The following is a 20847-nucleotide window of genomic DNA, read 5'->3' on the forward strand; positions in this document are numbered from 1 at the left end:
TACAATGCTGTCCTTTCATCACTTCCCAGGAAACTCAACAAACGTAACCTATTGGCCTCAGGTGAAGATACCAACGATGGTCGTTCAGTCTTGGCCACAGGTAGTCTTAACGACTGTAATGACTGTCGTCGCAGCAACAAGGAACACTAACGAACCAGCGGTATCGATGACCCGGGCCAATGACCCCACTGAGGTTAAATAGCTGAGTTTCCCTGCCAGTCAGTCAGAAGTGAAGAAGTCCTTTGGATGAGGGACGAAACGTCTTCCAGTATCTTCAACAAAGTCCAGTTGCCCTTGATTTTAACCTTCGTTGGATACTTAAGAGAAGAATTTGTCTTCCAGCTTGATCCCATTTATAAAGCAACTTGACTCTGGTGGGACTCGAACCCACAACCTTTGAATCACTTCTCCTGAGTGTAACTAGAAGTCCAACGCGCTATCCATTGCGCCACAGAGCCACATGTTCCCTGTTGCTCAAGTGAAGGTTTTGTTGGCCGAGACACGTCTTGGCATTAAAGAAAATGTTTGACACTTTGAAATGAGTATGTATTGTTAAAAAGCAAGTACAAGTAGTGATTTGGTGGGAAAAACTGAACACAGACTGTTTGTTTACTACGTAGCTTCACAGTCTACCTCTGTGGAAGTGGTTGGCTTGACTTTCATGGCTCTTCAGATGTGGTGGAACTGTAGTCCCAGTGTCTTCTTTCCTCTTGGGACTATTTGCTAACAAAAGGCAGGGACGAATAAGAAGACTGCTAGCTGATGAAAACAAAGCTTGTTTCAAAGAAATTAGAGCGATAACAGATTGATTTGACTGTGCTACTTTATGATGGACTTTCAGCTGGGTAACACTTAAGAGAAGGGTTTGTCTTCCAGCTCGATCCAATTTATAAAGTTGCTCGACTCTGATGGGACTCGAACCCACAACCTTTGAATCACTTCTCCTGAGTGCAACTAGAAGTCCAACGCGCTATCCATTGCGCCACAGAGCCACATGTTCCCTGTTGCTCAAGTGAAGGTTTTGTTGGCCGAGACACGTCTTAGGCATTAAAGAAAATGTTTGACACTTTGAAATGAGTATGTATTGTTAAAAAGCAAGTACAAGTAGTGATTTGGTGGGAAAAACTGAACACAGACTGTTTGTTTACTACGTAGCTTCACAGTCTACCTCTGTGGAAGTGGCTGGCTTGACTTTCATGGCTCTTGAGATGTGGTGGAACTGTAGTCCCAGTGTCTTCTTTCCTCTTGGGACTATTTGGTCAAAAAAGGTTTGGAGAAATACATCCACCAGTTGGTTTGATGGTTTTGCTGAACTGTTTCACTTCACAAAGATAATGCATGCTTTGTGAAAATATAAGAAGATGTCCCCTGTAATCAACAAGGACAACAACAGCAGGACATTTGACCCTTTCTTGTCATTTCTCCCTTCTTAGTATGTGAGATAAAGTGCTCCCACTCACTGCCATTTAAAAGGACGGGAACTATGTAACAGTAAAGGTCAGGAAATGCATACAGAAACACACACACAGCTTTCATAATGTGCAGCTCATGTACAAGTGTACATTTAAACAAAACAAAGAGTGAAGGGAGGACAGTCCCAGTTCAATTATGCAGGGTGTGTGTGTGTGTGTGTGTTTTAGAGAAAGAAGTGGGTGTGGCATAAAGATGGTGAGGGATACTGCCAAGTGGTTGGTCGGTTTGGGTGTACATATGGTGCTCTGATTGGCTGGTTTGCATCACAATCGGATCCGTCATTGGCTGAAAGGCAAACAATGGCCGTGTTATTGGTCAGTTTAGAGAACAAAAGGCTGTTTGGGCATCGAGGCGGAAAGGTGGGGAGGTCAGTGTGTGTGCGTGAGTTATTGTGTGTGTAGTCCTTATTGTATTATTGAAGGGCAACGTATTTTCTCCAGCATGTTGGGAAAAATTGATCTGAGTACAGGCAGTATGTTGATTGAAAGTTGATTGAAAGACAATAATTTAACCCTCTGAGTTTGTGTTTTTCTACCGGTGCATGGATACTTCTCACCCCCTTGTAAATGTCTGCACATGTAAATATTTTTGCGTATCACTGCCCAAACTACACATATCACTTATTATTCTTTTTTATTTTTATATTTTGTCAATTTTATATTTATATATAAATACAAATCATCTCGCCCTGTAATCTGTTTGCACAATACAAATCCAGAGTACTGAACATGTTTCTTTTACAAATAGTTTAGATTTCTTTTATAACTTGCATCTGTTTATTTCATATTTATTTGTTTTCACATTTATTTATATCTACTGTATGTCTATGTCTAGCACCTAATTCCCATAGGGCATTCCTCATACGTGGAAAAAACTATTTTGCAATAAAGTTCTATCTGATTCTGATTGTGATTGTGATATTTGAATACCTTTGCTTGTCATAATTCCTCCTTTTATTCTTCTTCTTATTTCCTTACAAACCAGCCAACGAATTACAAAATGTTTAAAAGGCCTAAAAATACCAAAATGATCCTTTAAAGAGACAATGTGAGGTGAGCGTGACATACTGAAGGTCATGATTTACCATGATTGAGAGGGGTGACTAATATTAGAGTCAGTATAAACCACATTGGTGCGCTTGAGCTTTGCCTCTTGTGTGTTCGTGTAATGGAAAAGTGCAAGGCCTTTAGACAAAAATGTGATGTTGGGCTATATAAATAAATACATCTGGATAAAAATATTACATAGAGGTCAATGTTTCCGAAGACAAATATGGGGGAGAAATAATGTTCCGTGGACCAGGCCTAAAATATTTCAAAAAGAGAGAAATCATGTCAGCTGTGGATTTAAACAAGGATTTTCTACAAACATGTGTTATATGTCAAGTGATCAGCTGGAGCTAGTGCATAGCACTTCTAGGAAAACATTGGAGAAGTGATTCAAAAGTTGAGGGTTTGAATCCCACCAGAGTCTGACTTCTTTATAAATAGACCAGATTCACAATGCTGTCTCACTTCCTGTTCTGTGTTGCTTGATACAGCTTTTATCAAAAATAGACGTTGTCTACAATGTCCTCCATCAGCTGCGGTGACCGCTTGCAGCCATATCCGCTGGAATCCAGTCTTTAGCCAGCTGCACCATACTGATATAAGTCTGCATGTTCATGATCATTCAACCAGCGCTCCAAAGAAACACAGCATGGCTTAAACTTTCTGTGGCACACTGGACTTGAAGTTACACAAGAGAAGTGATTAAAGGATTGAGGGTTTCAGTCCAACAAGAGTAAAACTTTTTTGAACAGATAATGTTGCTGTGACTATTGTGTTAGTTGTTAGTTAAAGAAACAATGTCAGGTGAGTGTAACATTTATCAAAGTCTCCAAAAACCATGTAAAATCAAAGATGGATTTTGTTCTGAATCAGGTCTAACCAGAGGACACTCTGCAGCGTTAGCTTGGGGGTTTTACACCTCTTAGAATTTCCAATGCAAGTCAAAACGCTGTTTGCATATGAAGTCTACTGGGCCATTTCAAAACCAGGAACCTGTCTAGTTTCCAAGGTTTAGCTCAGCCAGTATTACCTCTGTCTCCAGAGCAAACCGTGATGCCAATGCTATCACAGGCGGTAGCCTCCTGAGCCGCATTGGTCTTAGCTCAGTGAACCATGCAGAACGTCTTCACTGAGATGTGTCTGTCCTCAGACTGCCACCAGCTAATCCTCTGCAGCGCCACAATGACTAAAACTAATCACCATCTGAGAACTGCTTCTATTTAACTCCGTAACTGCTCAGACCAAATCCACTGAATTAAGCTACTGAGAGAACAAAGAGAGCATCACAAGAGGAGTGTGCCCACTTAGACCCAAGTGAGGTCAATCAACTGTTGAAACAACCACACGCACCGTCTTTGGAGGCCTGCTGCTTCGAGGTGTGGCAAACAAAACCCAAGGGAAGGCGATGAGCTTGAATATCTGGAAGCCATCTTAGAAACACATCTAACCGTGGTTAGCACAAACCAACAAAGTTTAATCAGCAGGATACCGCGAAAATACGTTTCCCTCCTGAACTGAAGAAAGCTGTTGGCAAAGTGCAGAGACTTTTCCTTCTTGTAGGTACAAAAGTAAACTTTCTAGAGATCTGTGAGAACAAAGAAGCCTCCTCCTGTAGCACTTCGGTAGCGTGATTGTAGACCTACAGCTATTGAAGATGTTTATAGTTCGTGTGCTGTGGCTTGTAGAACGTTCTCATTGTGTTCAAATCATTTGTCAACAAGGTGTGAACAAGGTGTGCATTCAGTGGTCACCAAAATGTTGCTAGATATAGGTACTCTTGGCCCTCTTCCATGTAAATTGTGATGCAAAACCTGTTTGGTGTGACAGCCGTTTCAGTACATGCTGCGAAAGCTCATTTTAAGTACAACAATGGATCTTTCCTGAGCCACCGTCCACAGTTAAAGCTCTAAGGTTAATAGATTTTCACTCACTTTTTCACTCCTTCAATTTAGCTCATTCGCCAATTTATTTCAAATGAAATGAGCACATCAAACACAGTCAGACATAATAAGAGCCAAGTGAAACAGAATTCATTTGAGATTCATGAATTACTGTCGGCACTAGCTGGAAGCGAGCCAGACAGAGCGCTAAGGCAGACAGACGGGGGCCATCTACTCAGCTCAGTGGATACTTAAAGCTGCACTTGGCAAGATATTTATATAAACAGCTGTTTCGGGCCAAAAGCAGAGCGTCCTGATGTGATTTGGTGATTTCCCACCTTTGTCCAAATGAAATTCTGCAGTCAGCTTGGAAAATTTGAAGTGGGTGATACCAAATGAGGAGTCAGCATCTGAAAGTTTCCTGTGAACGGCAGAGAGAAGTTCGATTGAGGTGTATCGTGAATGACTACGTGTGATTTCAGTAAGCGGTGAATCTTAAAATGTCTGGCTCTAAAGTCAAATAGGAAACGGCTGAACATTTCCAGCCAGCTCCTTGGCTCGTGTTCGGTGTTTAATTCCCTCTTTACTTGCAGCCATAAATACAGCACAGCGTCTTGGTGTGATTGTGTCGGCCGTTCATCTTGGCTGTAAATAGCCTCAGAAGCAGTGTCTTATGTAATTTCCTGCTAAACCTCTTTTTGAAATATGGTGCTTACGTAACTGTCCTACAACACCAGGCCTCATTTACATAATTGCATAGAGATAAAGTCCCCTGCACCAATATACGGCACAGCGTGTGTGAACTCATTTAAATATCCACACGTGTACACAAACGAATAAAAAGCATGCTCACCTCTGCTGTTTGTCTTTTTATGTGCCAATGTGTTCATTTATGTCTGCATGTGTCTGCACTGTAAACAGTGTTGTACTTTTTAACAGCAAATTACTGGCTAATAATTGCAGTACATTCACAGTAGTATACAGTAATTATTTTACAGTAATATACGTGAAAATCACAGTACTATTGTGTTTCTACAATAACCAGATACAATGGTACTGTAAAAATAACAATGTGTTGTAATAATCATCAGAGTTACAGGTATTTTACTGTGTTTTCCCGGTAACCTAACCACAGCAGTACTGAAAAACTGCATTATTTCCTTGCGAAAGTATAGTTTGGTGTAATTACTTGTAAGTTAGCCATTTTTACTGTACTAATACCTCAATTATCCATCCATCCATCGTCAACCGCTTATCCTGCGTACAGGGTCCAACAGTTCCCACCAAGAGCAGCACTAGGAGACAGAGGCAAGGAAAAACTTTTATAAAGAAATGTCTGATGGTGAAATAAAGTCAAATTGTAGTGCTTCTGTTAGCCTACTTTCTTTTTGCCGTACTTGGTAACCGTTTAATAAAAAAAACAGCTTACTTCAGGCCGTGATATACGCTTATTATATCACAGTTAAGGGGGTTGCCGGCCGAACAACGCCCCTTAACTGTGATATAATAAGCGTATATCACGGCCTGTCGTCAGATATTGCTTAAATATACTGTATGTCACTGCCTTTCTGGCTAATGTCCATTGTTTAGAATCAGAAAGACTTTTTTAATACCCGAGAGGAAATTCTTGAGTCAGCGTTGCTTGCATTGCACATCGAAGTATAAAAGTATAAAGGAATAGTTGTTAAAGTGAACAACACAGATCATTATCATGGCTCCTGTAAGCGGTGGGATCTATCAGGCAGCAGGTGAGCATTGAGTCCTCATAGTTGATGGGTTAGAAGCAGGAAAAATGGGCAACGTGAGGATTTGAGTAACTTTGACGAGGACCAAACTGTGATGGCTGGACGCCTGGGTCAGAGCATCTCCAGAACGGTCTGTAAAAAAGGTCAGTACCTCTCAGAAGTGGACTCATTGATGCGCGTGGGGAGCCAAGGCCGCCCCGTGTGGTCCGATCCAACAGTCGAGCTACTGGAGGTCAAACTGCTGAAAAAGTTGATGCTTGTTCTGAGGATGGGGAGCTGCAGACCAGTCAGGGTGCCCACGCGGACCCCTGTTCGTTTCTTGCAGTCCATGTACACCCTTTCATGGAAACGGCATTCCCTGATGGCCCTTCAGCAGGATGATGTGATGTCCGTGCTTGGACTTGTCGGGGCTGCTTTGGCGGCGAAGGGGGACGTACACAATACAAGCCAGGTGGTCGTAATGTTATGGCTCATTAGCGTATTTATGTAAGATAAGTAAAATGAGACCTTCTTTATCTACATGTTGTGTTTGTTCTCTCCCTCCCCTTCCCGCTTGCTTCGTTCTCCTACCTGTGTGATTGCCCGGGTTGAGTTTGCCTCTTGTGTGTATCTGTGCTCCCTTCAGGTCTCCGGCTCCATCACTACTACGTTTGCTTTTTGAAACGCAGACCTTTTGCTGCGTTTGCACCTCCCGTTCAGACTAACGTCAAATCTGAAGACCTAAAACGGAGAAGTTTGAAAATGTTGCTGACCTGTTTTCGTTTTAAAACTCCGGCGTAGCGTTTTAGTAGCGAAGGACTTTAAAATCGATGATGCAGACACTCACGTTTGGCTTCCTGATTGAGTCTTATCAAACACTATGCTACTGACAGTGTTTTTGTTTTGGTATTTTTATTATATTACTTCCGTGTACGTGAACGGTCACGTGATGTGCGTTTTCATATGTTTTAATATACATGGAGCTGAATTCTCATACGCAGCTAAAACACCGGTGTGGACGTAGCCAGAGAAGAGGTTGTGATGCTCAGGTACGTCCTCCCTCATCCATATTCTTCATATATGTTTACAATAAATCTATAATTTTACAGGTCTATTCCGTACACACGACACACTGGCTGGATCCCTCCTGAGGTTTCTTTCGTCTTCTTTTCCCTGTTAAAGTGTTTTTGTGCTGTATAAAAACATAAAATAGAGATGCTAAAGTTTCCAAATGCAGAATTTGTAGGAAATAAAGCTTATCACTCTGGCTGTAGAAAACAGGTGATTTATACAAATGATTTATTCAGCTGTAGTGAACACATGAGGCTCTGTGACGCAATGGACAGCGCGTTGTGAACAGAAGAAGTGATTCAAAGGTTGTGGGTTCAAGTCGATCTGATAAAGAACTCTGGATAGAGTCTGTAATCTTTATATGTGGGCTTAGCACTGGCTCACTACATTTGAGTCAAACAGAGATCGAGGTACTCAGTGTAGGAGTAATAATTTAAAAATATAAATTAAACATGCTCCGGAGCACAAATGGATAGTGTGCTGAACTTCTAGTTGAGCACAGTGGTTCAAAGGTTTTGTGTTTGAATTTAAGCGTTATAAGTTAAGGAAGATATGCAACTTTGTGCAAACTCAAATTACTTTAATTTGAAATCCCAGTGGAGATCCCACAGTCTCCAAAGATATCAAATATGGCAGGCTGACTTCTAGTGAAAATGTGAACAATATGTTATTAAGTTCTGCTAAACCGGAATCATCTTTTAAAAGGGTACTGCAAGAGACAGACATTTAAAACATGGCCAGAGTCAGTGCAGCAGAGGCTCAGCTATCCTTTTCCCGTGTGTGGGTCAAGCAACAAAAACATTGGATCTTTGGATTTCCCAGAATGCAACTCTATCTCTCTATCTGTAAGTGAATGCCATTTATTTTATTTTAATTTGTGCAAATAAGTAAAACTCATCATGTCAACATCAGATAGCATCGTAAATTAGAAATCTATCACTTTAAGATGTGCAGATCATCTGGGGAGTGCCCGCTCATTTCAGTCCTGTGTTTTGAAGAAAGACGCCCTTGTGTTTACATTTGGATCACTCGCTGCACCTTTCCAGGATGTATCTGTTACACAATGACACCACAGCAGCTGGAAGTATTAGGTTTAGTATTTTGAAATGTGAACCGAGAGAAGAGAGCCAAAACGACTTGTTCCAGCTGTTGGAGCCAGGGATCTTATATCTGTTTGTATTAATAATTAATAAACCTGCTGCCAGAATCTCAGCTATATTTTCTGACAGCGACCTCTTCTTCGACAAACAAGTCATACGAGTTGTTGATCCATGTTTCCTTTCTCACGCTGGTCATAAGAAGGTTGGACCCGCTGGTAAATGATCACATCTAGATTAGTGCAGTTCTTTGTACTCATGGTCGAACCAAAAGACAATCTTATAAAACACAGCTGCTCAGCTTGTTACACAAATTGTTAAACCCGTTCTCATCCCAACTTGCCCGTGCTTTTTAACGCACGTACAGCTAGACTTAAAATAAAACTAGTTGTTAACGTTGTGAAGTGGTTTAGGAAAAGATCCTGGTTCAGGTTAAAATAAGGATGTCAGTTAACACGAGTTAAGAAGCTTCTCTGCTTCTCCTGGGAGAAAGTCTGGTATTTCGCATCCAACAACCTCCTTACTCTGACTTTCATGTTATTTAGCTTAATATATATTAATATATGAATAGATTCCCCGTTTATAAAAACTGACACCAAGGGGTCTTGACCATCCAAACGTGACGACCTGGGAGTAAGTATTTTCATATGTCACAGTAAGAAAATGTGGATATTAAAACTAATGATGACTGGATTCAGTTTACATTTATTCATTTAGCTTTTATCCAAAGCGACTTATAATTGCTATTTGTGTCAGAGGTCCTGCACCTCTAGAGTAACTAGGGATTAAGAATCTTGCTCAGGGACACATTGATGGACGCGTCACAGTGAGGAGTTGAACCTTGGTCTTTCACACCAAAGGCATGTGTCTTATCCACTGTACCATCACCACCCCAAATTAGCTGCTTTTCAGGGTTTTTATCATATTTCTTTCTTTCTACAGTTAAAAACTCTTTTTAAGGCTGAATCCAGTATCTTTAGACTCATTACATTTAAATGTGATTGCTATTATATACAAATTCATAAATAAAAAGACTATTCTAGCTGTTCCAATATCCAGAGTTATCAGGGCCCCTCAGCTCTTTGAGGACCTGATGCTTGTTATATTGACACCTTTAAAATGGTTCCTCAAAACCTTCCTTTAAAAAGGCCTTTTATTAAATGTGGTCCTTGAATACATCCTGATTATTAAGCACCTTGTAACTGCTGTTATCATAAATACGGTATAGTAAGTTGGAGGTGATGTTTGATCAGTGTTTTTCAAATTAAAAATTAATCTGCATGTTTACAGTTGTGAGATGGATGGTGGAGTTTTATGTGTTTATGGTTTGATGACCATTGTAAAGTAGGCCAGCAGGGCCGCGTCCCATTCTAAAATCAGCTCTAATTCTATTTGTCTGTAACCACTGCTTGTGGACAAACAGTTTGAGTGATCATTCAAGACATAACAATAATACCTAAGCAAGTGAAATAAAAGTTATTTTAAGGACGTGAAAGTCTTCTTAATTCTTTGTAAGGAGATGAACAAAGACACATCTGAGAGGTTTAAAAAAAAATGGGACGCAGGTGAAAGCGCCGAGCCAGTGAGGCGTGATGCAGGTGAGCAGATGCAGGTGTGTGAGAGAGAGAGGACAGGTTCGGAGGGGGCGTGGCTTGTAAACTACCTGCAGCAGGTAGACTCGGGTTTCCCGCTGCTCTTCAGTCGTGTGGATTGTTTTTTTGCTGCAGACTGAAGATGATTCACCTGAGCAGATGATCACCTCACCTGGATCACCGGAAGGGCTTCTGAGTGTTTCAACAGTTGTTTCCCCACCAAGTTGGACGTGTTCAACTTTGTTTCCACGCTTCCTGAAATGAGCTCCTCCAGCAGCCGGTACGTCAATCACCACACAGACGTTAATTAGGTCACGCGCCTCTCTGAAGTCAACTCGCTCTGACTTTGCTGTTCAGTGTTTGTTATTTGAGCTGTTTGCATGAAACTCCCAGTCTGTTTTTAGTTATTTTTAGCGCATGCTCTTTTCAGGAAACACGCAGTCTAACGTGAGACTGAGAGGGTGCTCATTTACACTCTGTGCAGTTCAGGAACTGGTTTCGCCGCACGCGAGTGTTTACGTGTGCGTGTGTATGTGCACGTGTGCGGGAGACCGAGAGTAATTCACTGAGGGCTGTCAGGAGTGGATCAGGAGAGCCCTGTGTGTCCTGGGATAGGACTTTAACAGAGGTGTGCGCGCCTGTGTTTGACGTGCATGTGTCCCTCTGTTGCCATGGTTACAGTGACAGGTATCACCTTGCTGGTCTGGTGCAGATAGTGGAGGAGAAGTCAATTCAAATAAAATAATAAATGTAATTGAGGCAGTCGAGGTAGCTGGTTTCTTCAGCTGAGCGTTCCTCAGGAGGTGAATTAGAATAAATATCTCTGAACTGTGAAGTCTGTTTGTTTTTATCGTGCTTTTTACAGGATTCTAAGTGGTTGATGAGCAAGGGCGTGGTGGGGAGGAAAGCTCTGAGATTAGGGGTGTGAGGAAAGACTTTGGTCACGAGAACAAGGCAAGAAGATATTTTAACAAAAATGCAAATTGAAAAATATGAATGGGGGATCTGGAGGTCCTCCCCCAGAAGACTTTGGCCTTTGAACTCTAAATCTACTGCATTCTGGAGACATTTTCTGACATTCTGCGAATGTCTTTCTTTATAGGAAGGGAAACACACAATCGAGGTGGCAGGTGACAATTCAAAATATAAAAATAAAGTGGAATATAATGCAGTAATAATCAGCAGCTATTTTTTCTTGTTGCTTAAATTACTTTCTTGGTCAGATTTAAATTGTATTGCATGTTTTCTTATCGTGCAAATAAATCTTTCTCAAAGCAATTTTATTTGTTGGTTAACATTTCTTGTTGCAAGCTATTTTTCAGAGAACTTAAGAAATGCTTGTTAAAAAGTGATGGGGACAAGTTGAGCCATCTAAAAGCGGTGGGGACACGTCCCCAGTGTAAATGACACCTATGTAGATGAGCCTGCATTAGGAGTAAAAACACACTGAACATGGAGATGCATGGTTTTGACTGATGCTTAGGAATAAGGTGTAGCAGTATTGATCCACCTTTAGGGATGGCTTATGATGATGCTTTGTGAACGGGCCTTGTCCTTCACCCTTTCTCTCCAGGTAGCTTTGCAGTGTTGCCAGTCTAGGAGCAGGGCTGCTTTATGGCTCAAACCAAGTGTGAACAGTCACATGGAATCAGATATTTTCCCGTTCGGACTTTGATATGTGCTCCAAATCAGATACACATTCGATTGTTTGAAATGGGACCTGTCTGGACAGTCACACCGGTGTTCACATGACTCTGACGTCACTCGACAGCGACGGTCATCCCAATTCCTGCATGCTACTTGAGAGAGAGAGAGAGAGAGATGTGTAGGGCTGTACAGAGCCAGAAAATGCATGTATTGTTGAAACAAAGTTGTGAACATTCACCATAAATCAGGAGGAAACTGGGAGAACGCAATGAAAGTTGTGAGGATTAGCAAGTATATGCTAACCTCTGTGGCCTCCTTGGATACTTTATTATGACGGCGTGCTGCGTATGATGTCGTATTATTCTTCTGCGCATGCGCGTCACTTTCAGGCCGTGGCCAGTTCACACTGGAGTCTGATGTGGGCCACATTTAAACAATAATGTGAACAGTGAATCAAAAAAATCAGATCTGGAATTGAGCATTAAAGCTTGCAGAGTGAACGCAGCTAAAGTCACTGGCAGGGATTTCTGTCTTTAGTGCTCACCTGTTTCCAACTAGAGGTAAATTAATGCTGCAGGACCGTATCCAGTAACAAGGACAGAAATATATGACAATACAAAATGAAGCTCTAAAACATATAAACATATGGTAATTAAAAACATTAAACATCAAATCCAGAAGTGCTGAAACAATTCGTCATCAGTTCTCAACATAGGTGTGAGTTACACTGGGGACATGTCCCCTCCGCATTTTGAAATGTTATCTAACAAAGGAAAATGCTTTGAAATAAGAAAACAAGCAATGCACTTTAAATATAGTTTCTCTTCATATAAAAAGACATTCCCACCATAATTTGTCTCCAGAATGATGAGAATAATGCTCACAATCTTCCGACCCTCCGCTCATATATTTCAGCAGCAGTTATTTACTAGTGCTGTAAATCTTCTCGTACGTCGTCACGTCTTGTGACCCAAATGTATTATCATGCTCCTAATCTGAGCCCTTATGTCGCCACCGCTTTTCAACACAAAGTCACGCCATTGGTTCTCAAGAAGCTTTTCAGGTGAGAACCAAAACATTTCCAAGTTGCCTTTATTAATCTCACAGTAGACAGAAACCAGTTTGGACTGCACATTTCTAGTAACTGACATTTATACAGCAAAAATGCCCCTAAAATTTCAGATTATAGTTTCAAAGATCACTGTAAACGGAATATCTTTGGGTTTTGAACTGTTGGCCGGACAAAACAACATTTGACGACTTCACCTTGGACTGAAACTGTGACCGTCTTTAGATCCAAACATTACGTGGCTTCAGGAAGTTGCAGTGAATTTCCATGAGTAATTTACTCCCACAGGTCATGTGATGTACAGTATTATGTTACAGGTCATTATCTTTATCCAAACACAAAAACACACTCCCACGCTTTCTCCTTCCACTCTCAGCAGATACCGTTTGGTTGCATTGACTCGTATTTACGTTTCTTCAGACTTGGCGCTCAGTGTAACACACCACTGCACTGGTGTGCTGTAGGAATGTGTCTCCACCCACTTAGACCTGTTTTGGCTGTCTGACAGCGGACTGATCCTCTGCCACACCTGAACTGAAGCAACAATGACCCATGTCGCTGTGCTCCTGTCTGTCTCGGGTCGTGGTCTCTGGTGAACACTGTGGTTTGCACTGAACACTGTGTTTAGTGCTTTGTCTTACACACTCTTCATCAGTTAAAAAAATCTGTTGCTTGTAATGCAGATATTTGAATCTGAAATGCAGATTTTCAGAACTGTGAACGACTCTGACTTGAATTTGGTCCAGTTAATTCAACCAATCAGTCAATCGACAGAAAGTGAATTAACAGCAAATCTGATAACACTAAGGATTTACTGTTTTTGTAATATCTTTGGGTTTTTGGCTGTTTGTTGGACAAAGCCAGATCATTTTCCAATGTTTTCTGATATTTCTCAGGCTGGAATTTGCTTGGACATTGTGGTTTCCCAGCAGAGCTCAAAGCAAGACAAAGGTCTTCTAATATGTTATAACTTCAAATGGCTGATGTGTTCACTTGCTGTAAATATTTTATTTTGCCTGTCTAATACAGAGCAAAGAAGCTACCAAGAAGGGACATTTTCAATAAATCATATTAACGCAATGTTGTTGTTGTTCAAATCCTCAAATTATACTTATTTATTTATTTTTCTACAAGAGTGTTGTTATAGCGGTGTACAGCATTAGAGGAAGTGCAACAACTCAAACAACCACAAACTAACCAACATACAGCAAACCTGGGGCAGGTCGTACTCCGTATGCAGATGCACTGTTTGGTTTCTTGGGCTCTGGGTGATGTGTTGGAGGCAGGAGCAATTTGTGGCATGTTCAGTGGACACTGGGCTCCTTGTCATCATAGAAACGGGTCATAAGATTGTGATGTTTACTCCCGCTTCAGTAATATCTGCTGCCTTCACTTCGACAAAAAACAGACGCAGTGGGCGGGACATTGAGCAAGACTTCAGGGCCAAAGTAGTCCCCGATCGATCCGAACTCTGACTTTTGAGATTGTTACACCCCTAGTTAAGTAGCATTGATCACTTTGAGGGGTGGATAAAAACTATTCAGTAGAGGCAGGGGTATATAGAAAAGGGGGAAAGCCCACGCATCCCCTCTGGCATAGGAACACTGACGCGTGTGTCTGAGTAGTGGGGACATCTTGAGAGTTGGTCCGGCCCTGGTGGCGGCAGGTTCCTCTCATACAGTGACCGCTGTGTGCACAGCTCACGTTCTGTATGAGCGGAGGGTTACAGGTTCACTGAAACCTGAGTGGCGTCGCTGAGCTCGGGTGAAACATCCTGCAGCTTTTACACTGTAACTGGGTCACGCATCACATGACTGTGGCTACAGTTTCACTATAGCCTGCGAGGTGAACAGTGACCTGAGCTGTGGTGGATGTTTAGTGTCACCTGACACTAGGAGACCCGTTTGGCCCCATTTCCACCTGAAACTACAATGACGAGCTTATTGTTTCGAATGTTATGTGTCCTTTGACTTGCAGCTGCAGGGCTGCAAGTAGTGAGGATTTTCACTACTGATTAATATGCCAGTAATTTTCTCAATTAAGTCAGTCCAGTAAACATTTAAAAAAAACACCCACCAGGAGATCCAGAAGCCGAAGGTATTTTAAAGGTATCTTTGTTGGTGAGAAACGTCTATAAAAACTGCTGTAGAACTTTTCATGCAGATTAATGACAGTACTCGTGAGTCCATGCTGGCAGTCTACCAATCGATGAATCCTCGGACAGCTGCGGTAATAATGAGCCCGGAAACTAACCTGTTTGAAAAACCCGTGAATAAATAGTACAGTTTTGAGAGGAAGACTGAGAGATGAAGAGCTGAGTGTGCTGCAACAGAGACGAGAAAAGAAAATGAAAAGCACTGAAGGGGATGAGTTAAAGAGAAAACAGAGCAGCTTCTGAGTTGATATGAGTGTTTTGAAAGGCGCTAATGTGTTTTATTAGTGTTGCTGAGGCTGCTGGGCTTCATTATGACTCAGATTACCTTCATTATGTCCCACGGCTCCACCCTCCCCGTGACGGCAGTCAGCGCTGACTCTTTGCTAGCCAACATCTGCAGGCTAATGTCCCCTCTGACGGTCATAACAACACATAATGTTATTACACCATTAAATAGCCTGCTTCCTTCAGCTTTATGGCTGCTGTTACCTGCAGCACACCAGCCCTCTGCACAGAAACTCTTGGAGTTAGCCTGCTTCCACCGCAGGGTCAAGGATGAAAGGTTTACTGCCATGTTCAGGGTGAAAAGAGCTGTGCCATGGTTTGGGCGTCAGGACACCGAAACATGATTAAATTAATAGAAAGAGTCTGAAGGTTTATCAGACACAAACACTGCACAGTGGTTTATAATACCATGAGACTGCAGAGTTATCGTGGTGACAACAATGTGAGTGAGTCTTCTGTATCAGGACAGCAACTCAGTGTCTCGTTGAAATTAATGACTAAACCGTGTTTTATTTTAAATTGAGCGCTAATGTCAGCCTGAACTTGGCAAAACAAAGCTGCCCTACTTTGCTAAAGCGCCAAAGAGGTCTAAACAGCACTAGCCTGCTTCACCTAAAGAGCCAATGAAGGCTGGGTTAGTCTAGTTTCTAGTGTGCAAGAATAGAAGTGTGATATCGCCAAGGCCAACCTGATTTTTTTTGAAGGGCTGGCCTGGTTTTGTTACAGGGCCAGTGTTAGCAGCAGTTGAGGTGAAACAGGGCTATCTCGGTGCTGCCTTTTGGTTTTAAAACAGAGACCTTTTGCTACGTTTGCTCCTCCCGTCCAGACTAAAACGGAGAAGTTTGAAAACGCTGCCGACCGTGTTTTTAGTTTTAAAACTCCAGAGAGCGTTTTAGTGAAGACGGGCAAAAACGGAGGACTTTAGAAACCATGACGCAGAAGCTCACGCTCGGCTCTCTGATTGGGTCTCATAGGTCATGCAAAGCAGAAACAAGATGCTGCTGACAGAGACTTACAGCCGACACTTGTACTGTGCGTGTCGCCGTATTTACTTTGCACAGACTCCCAGTCTGTCGCCGCCACCGCCGCCTTTAACTCCCGTGTTCCATTCAGTAACAGTCCCAGCTCGTCATTGGTCCATGCTAAATAAAATCTGTTGAGGTTCTTCCTCTGCGTTACTTTATTCTTTCGCCAACCTTCTGTAACTACGGAACAGACCATCTGCTTCATGTTTACACCGGCACGCCCAGTGTACCTGAACGGCCACTAGATGTGAGATCAACTCTGATACGCAGCTAAGAACGCTGCTGTGGACGCAGATCGGATTAGCTTTAAAACTCTTATTTTGAAATAAAAACTGAGTAGTGTGGATGGGGTCTTGGTTTCCACTACGGAGTCTGTGGTATGAGGTTAAGCAGGCCCGCCATGGCTCTAATTGGGCCCAATAGGTCTAAACTGGTTCCACTGTGACGTCAAGAAACTGTTGCAGTAGGTTCTCTAAGGCTAAAGTTTAGCTTGGTTTCTGGTGTGCAGCAGGGCCAAATGGTTGCAGCCGTAAGCCCGTTCTTCAGTCTGGTTTCTACTGTAAAATGTTAGCAAATGGCTCCATCCAACCAAACCAGTACAAATGTGACTTCCTGTTTGGTCTAAACTAAAATCAGAGTTCTGGTTTTGTGCCTCTGCACCAGCAGAACAGATTTTCCTCCTGGGCTGTTTGTTTCACATAAAAGAAAACTGATTAAAGTTATTTCTCTTTTAGTGAAAAATACAGTTTTTCTCTCCATTGCTTTTACCAACAACTTCTGTTTTAATTTGTCCCTCGCAGTCAGTAATTTCACACAGGCAACATTAATCCTTGCAGAAGTACTTTAAAAACATAGATGAATAACACCTTTCATAGTGAATCTGCATTAGCTGGTATGTTTAATAGAAATATAATGTTTAGGTATGATAACGGCTTTTTATGCATCCATGTGTAGTGAACGGTGTGTAGGAACCCTTGCCCTTTTTATTTACCATTTTATGTGTCAGGTAAAGAGTGTTATTACAAAGCAGCCTCGTAACTGTTGAACTCTCCTTCATCCGTACTGGAGCTGTGCTAAGTTACCAATGACTCTTCAAATAAAAATCTTTTATACTGTCGTACCACTGGGAAGCTTTTATTGCGAAGCAGCTATAGGAATACAAAGTATTTGGCATCAAATTTAGCAACAAGCTATGGGCATAATCAAGACTTTTGTGAGTGGAGCGGTTTATAATATTGCAGGCAGGAGTTGTTAAAGCAGAAACACATTGCTGCCCTGTTCGCTTTCAGCTATTCATGACAAATGGAAATCAGGCCCGGGGGGCCTGACTTACCTTTTCTGGGGTTGCCCTGTAAAATTCTGCGAGGAAATATTTCATTTACACATTAGAATTATTTCAAAACAAATGTACTTGCTGATTTTGGTTTTTCTGAAAGCTCCTTGAAGGTTTCCTGACATTACGTGGAGGAGATGAGGTGCTTCTCTTCTGACTGTAAATGGATTAAGATTATATCAAAAGCAGAGCGACTCGGCTGCGGCTAAGTAGTGCATTTAAACTACTTTTTAAAGCATACTCAAATGACAACAATTCATTTTTGCTTGTTATCGTGTGGTCTCTGCTGTTAGCTGTTACGTCCCTAGAGTCTGCTGAGCCCAGTTATGTTGCCTGACTTGCTAGACAGCAACCGACGCAGGAGCAGTTACAGTAATGTTACCGATATCTGAGTGTGTAATCTAGTAAGTTGTCTGTGAAACTTCTTTTGCTCGAGTCAACAACTTTGCTTACAGCCAAACATCAAGCAAGCGCACCAACACAAGACACAGCAAGCAGCTAATAAGTTATTACTGACTAGTCAAACAGAAAGAAGGCACCTGTCCCCCATCTTTCAGCTGTTTTAGTTGACGCCAGCCCTTTTTTATCCTTTTAGTTTACTTTAGTTTTTCTGAGCAAAACATGCAAAGCGCACACACACAAGCAAGGTTAATAAGTGGTGGGGACATAGGGGCTCAGATTAGGGGTGTGAAGGGACACTTATCTCACGAGACATCACGATACACAATATTAGGTTCACGAGAATGAGACTAAAACATCCTTAAACAGTGTTTTAAAGATATCAGATATATGAGCGGGCGGTCTGGGGGGTCCTCCCCCAGGAAATTTTGATCTTTAAACACTTCATTTCCTGCGTTCTGGTGAAAGTTTCTGCACCAATTTATGGTGGAAATGTTCATTTATGTGAAAGGAAACACAAAATTCAGGCAGCTCGTTACATTTCAAAATCTAAAAATAAAACCGAACGTAAGTGAGAGCAGCTCTCAGTCATTCTGTGCTGCTCTCAGATCTGTTTCTCCTGTAATATCTGATTTAGTCTTTTGTCATGTTCACAGGGAGAGAACGGAAAACTTGGCTAAAAAGGCACTGTGAGAGGAAGTTGTTAAAGTTACTGACTGCTGCTGCACGTTTTTGGGTCATTTTATAATCAGCAGCTTGGTTTTTTATAGCTATAGCACTTTTGTTTCTTCTATATTTTAGTTGCATTGACTGTTTTCTTAATGTGCAAATAAACCTTTCTGAAGGCATTTTGGGGACAAAGTCAGCCATTTCAGAAAGTGGTGGGGACATGTCCCCAGCGTCCCCAGCGTAAAGGACACCTATGCACACAAGTGCAACCAGCTGACGACCACAATCCACCTCCATGTCTATTTTCCCTGAAGTCACGTTTGATCATGCGAGTTTCTGTAAGATCATAAGTCCGTGGAATCGTTCGGTCTGTGGTCCTGGTGTGTGTTCTTAGGATTAAACTATAAAAAATTGGTTAAATCTGTTGTTATGTTTGTGGTATCCCATGTTTTTACTAATTAGTCAAGGTTTGCCCCAAAAACTCAGTCTGAAATACGTGGTCACATGCGCCTCCACTCTCTGGCTTTAAGTCGGCGTCCTCTTCCCTCAGTGTCTGTGATCCTCTCTGCTTATCCCAAACACTTTCTCCTTTCAGTCCGTATAATTCACCGCACTCTGCTGCCTCGTGACGCCACTTCCAGCTTAGTTAGTTTAACATTCAAATCTCCAGAGAACGTGGACGCATTTGGGTCATGAGATTAAGATCTGTGCAATAAAGAGGCTCCTCTGACACCTTTTAGAAATTTCAAAGTCCTGTTCAGCCTGAAACCAAATTTGACATAATCACAGAGCTTGGAATTATTAAGTCATATCTGTCTGATTTGCTTTTTATAAATCGAAACTTTTAAAATGTTAGACTGCAGTTTTTTGTGCTGTTGTGTTTTTTTTTTAAAGAATAAAAATGGGGAATAAAGTTTTAGAAAGTAAAATATAAAGTTTTTGGCTGGTATTTTAAGGTCACAACACGTCATAGTGTTTTTAAAATGACAAATAAATCCAGTAAGTTAACAACTCATTGGCCTGCACTAAGAACTTCCCCAGGGCAACTATAATTATTGTGATTTATAAAGTGGTGATGAGTGTGTTTATGCCCTGCACAGTCAGCCTGTGTGCTCCATTAAAGGTGTTTTTGAAAATCAACACATCATTGCCTCATTAATTTTTAAGAATGAACCAATATAACTGTGATGATCAGCCTCTGGTTGCCTCTACTTTATTTTACATCCGCATGTTGGCTGTTAAACATTGTCAGCTGACACAGAAGCTGCAACGCTATTGCAAACTGCAGCGTATCATATATACACAAAATCGCCGTTTTGCGTACAGTAGCCAAGGTTTTTCCAAAGCGTGTATATGCGATCGGGTTGATGGAGGACAGCCGGTGTAGTCAACAGTTATAGTGGAGATTCAGTTGTGTAATTTGTCTAAACAAACTTTCTCATTTTGTCTCTAGCTCTGTTAGCCTTTTTTTGCACTAACATATTGGTCGTGCAACAGACGTGAGCATCTAAACACACACAATAGTAAAAAAGAAATTATTATTTATTTATATTTGGCACACTTAGGTTGAAAATATCAGAAGCTCTAGACAGTTTTAAATACTCATATTCATATTCAGACCAAGTCAAGTCGACATGAAAGGCATGAAAACATTTAAAATAGAAAAATAAAACTCAAATCTCACTACAAATGTCCTTAAATGCTCTTTGTATTCTGTTAATTTAAGCCCACAGAGGAGGAAACGCACAGAAGGAACTGAGGCTCACCAGTTAAGGTGAGGTTGTTTCCTTTTTCCACGTCCAGACTCTATTAACTTCTTCCTGATTTTTGGTTTGCACAATACTTACACTGTAGCACTCCTGACAAATTATTTATACCCAGTGGTGTAGTCTAGTTTTTTCTAGTGAGTATACTGTGATTTTTCCCTCCCAGCCTCGTACCGCCCGTCCCAGCGTGAGAGAGAGAGAGAGAGACTAAATGAAAAATGGTACAGATATTTATAGTAGTGTTAATGATTATAATAACAATAATAACAATAGGACTAGTAACAATAGTTGTTGTAGCAGAGGGTGTCGAGCAGGAACACGGGGGCAGCAGGTGACCCGCAACCACAGATCCAGACTCCACAGCTCCAGAGCCAGAAAACCTGCAGGAAGTGATAGGAGGAGAGAGGAGAGGGACGAGAAAGCACAAGACTACCAGAAAGGGGAGAAGTTGTGTTAGTAACATGCAATAATGGGATGAGGTTGCATACAGAGGGAGAGAAAGTAGAGGAGAGAGGAGCTCAGTGCATCATGGGAAATCCCCCGGCAGTCTAGGCCTATAGCAGCATAACTAAGGGATGGTTCAGGACTCACCTGAGCCAGCCCTAACTATAAG

The 20847-nt window shown here is 41.7% G+C and overlaps 1 protein-coding gene and 2 non-coding genes across 5 annotated transcripts in view; 1 reads left to right on the forward strand and 2 right to left on the reverse strand.

Annotated features, from left to right (window-relative positions):
- Window positions 1–366: 366 nt before the first annotated feature.
- On the reverse strand, window positions 367–458 carry trnar-ucu. Its single transcript is given in 2 exon segments — window positions 367–402; window positions 422–458. It is a non-coding gene; the product is annotated as a tRNA-Arg (tRNA).
- Window positions 459–900: 442 nt separating this feature from the next.
- trnar-ucu lies at window positions 901–992 on the reverse strand. Its single transcript is given in 2 exon segments — window positions 901–936; window positions 956–992. It is a non-coding gene; the product is annotated as a tRNA-Arg (tRNA).
- An 8946-nt stretch (window positions 993–9938) lies between these two features.
- The window catches only part of si:ch211-137a8.2 (uncharacterized protein LOC777613 homolog), a 48421-nt gene continuing 37512 nt past the window's right edge, over window positions 9939–20847 (forward strand). For 2 of the 3 annotated variants that reach the window (XM_046074834.1, XM_046074836.1), the window contains exon 1: window positions 9939–10166. The gene's annotated coding sequence lies outside the window, so the exon portion shown is untranslated. Of the gene's footprint in view, window positions 10167–20194; window positions 20243–20847 lie in introns of all 3 variants that reach the window. The other variant, XM_046074835.1, reaches the window with a different exon arrangement.

Source organism: Micropterus dolomieu, linkage group LG17 (assembly GCF_021292245.1).
Source record: "Micropterus dolomieu isolate WLL.071019.BEF.003 ecotype Adirondacks linkage group LG17, ASM2129224v1, whole genome shotgun sequence".
In the NCBI taxonomy this organism is placed as follows: Eukaryota; Metazoa; Chordata; class Actinopteri; order Centrarchiformes; family Centrarchidae; genus Micropterus; species Micropterus dolomieu.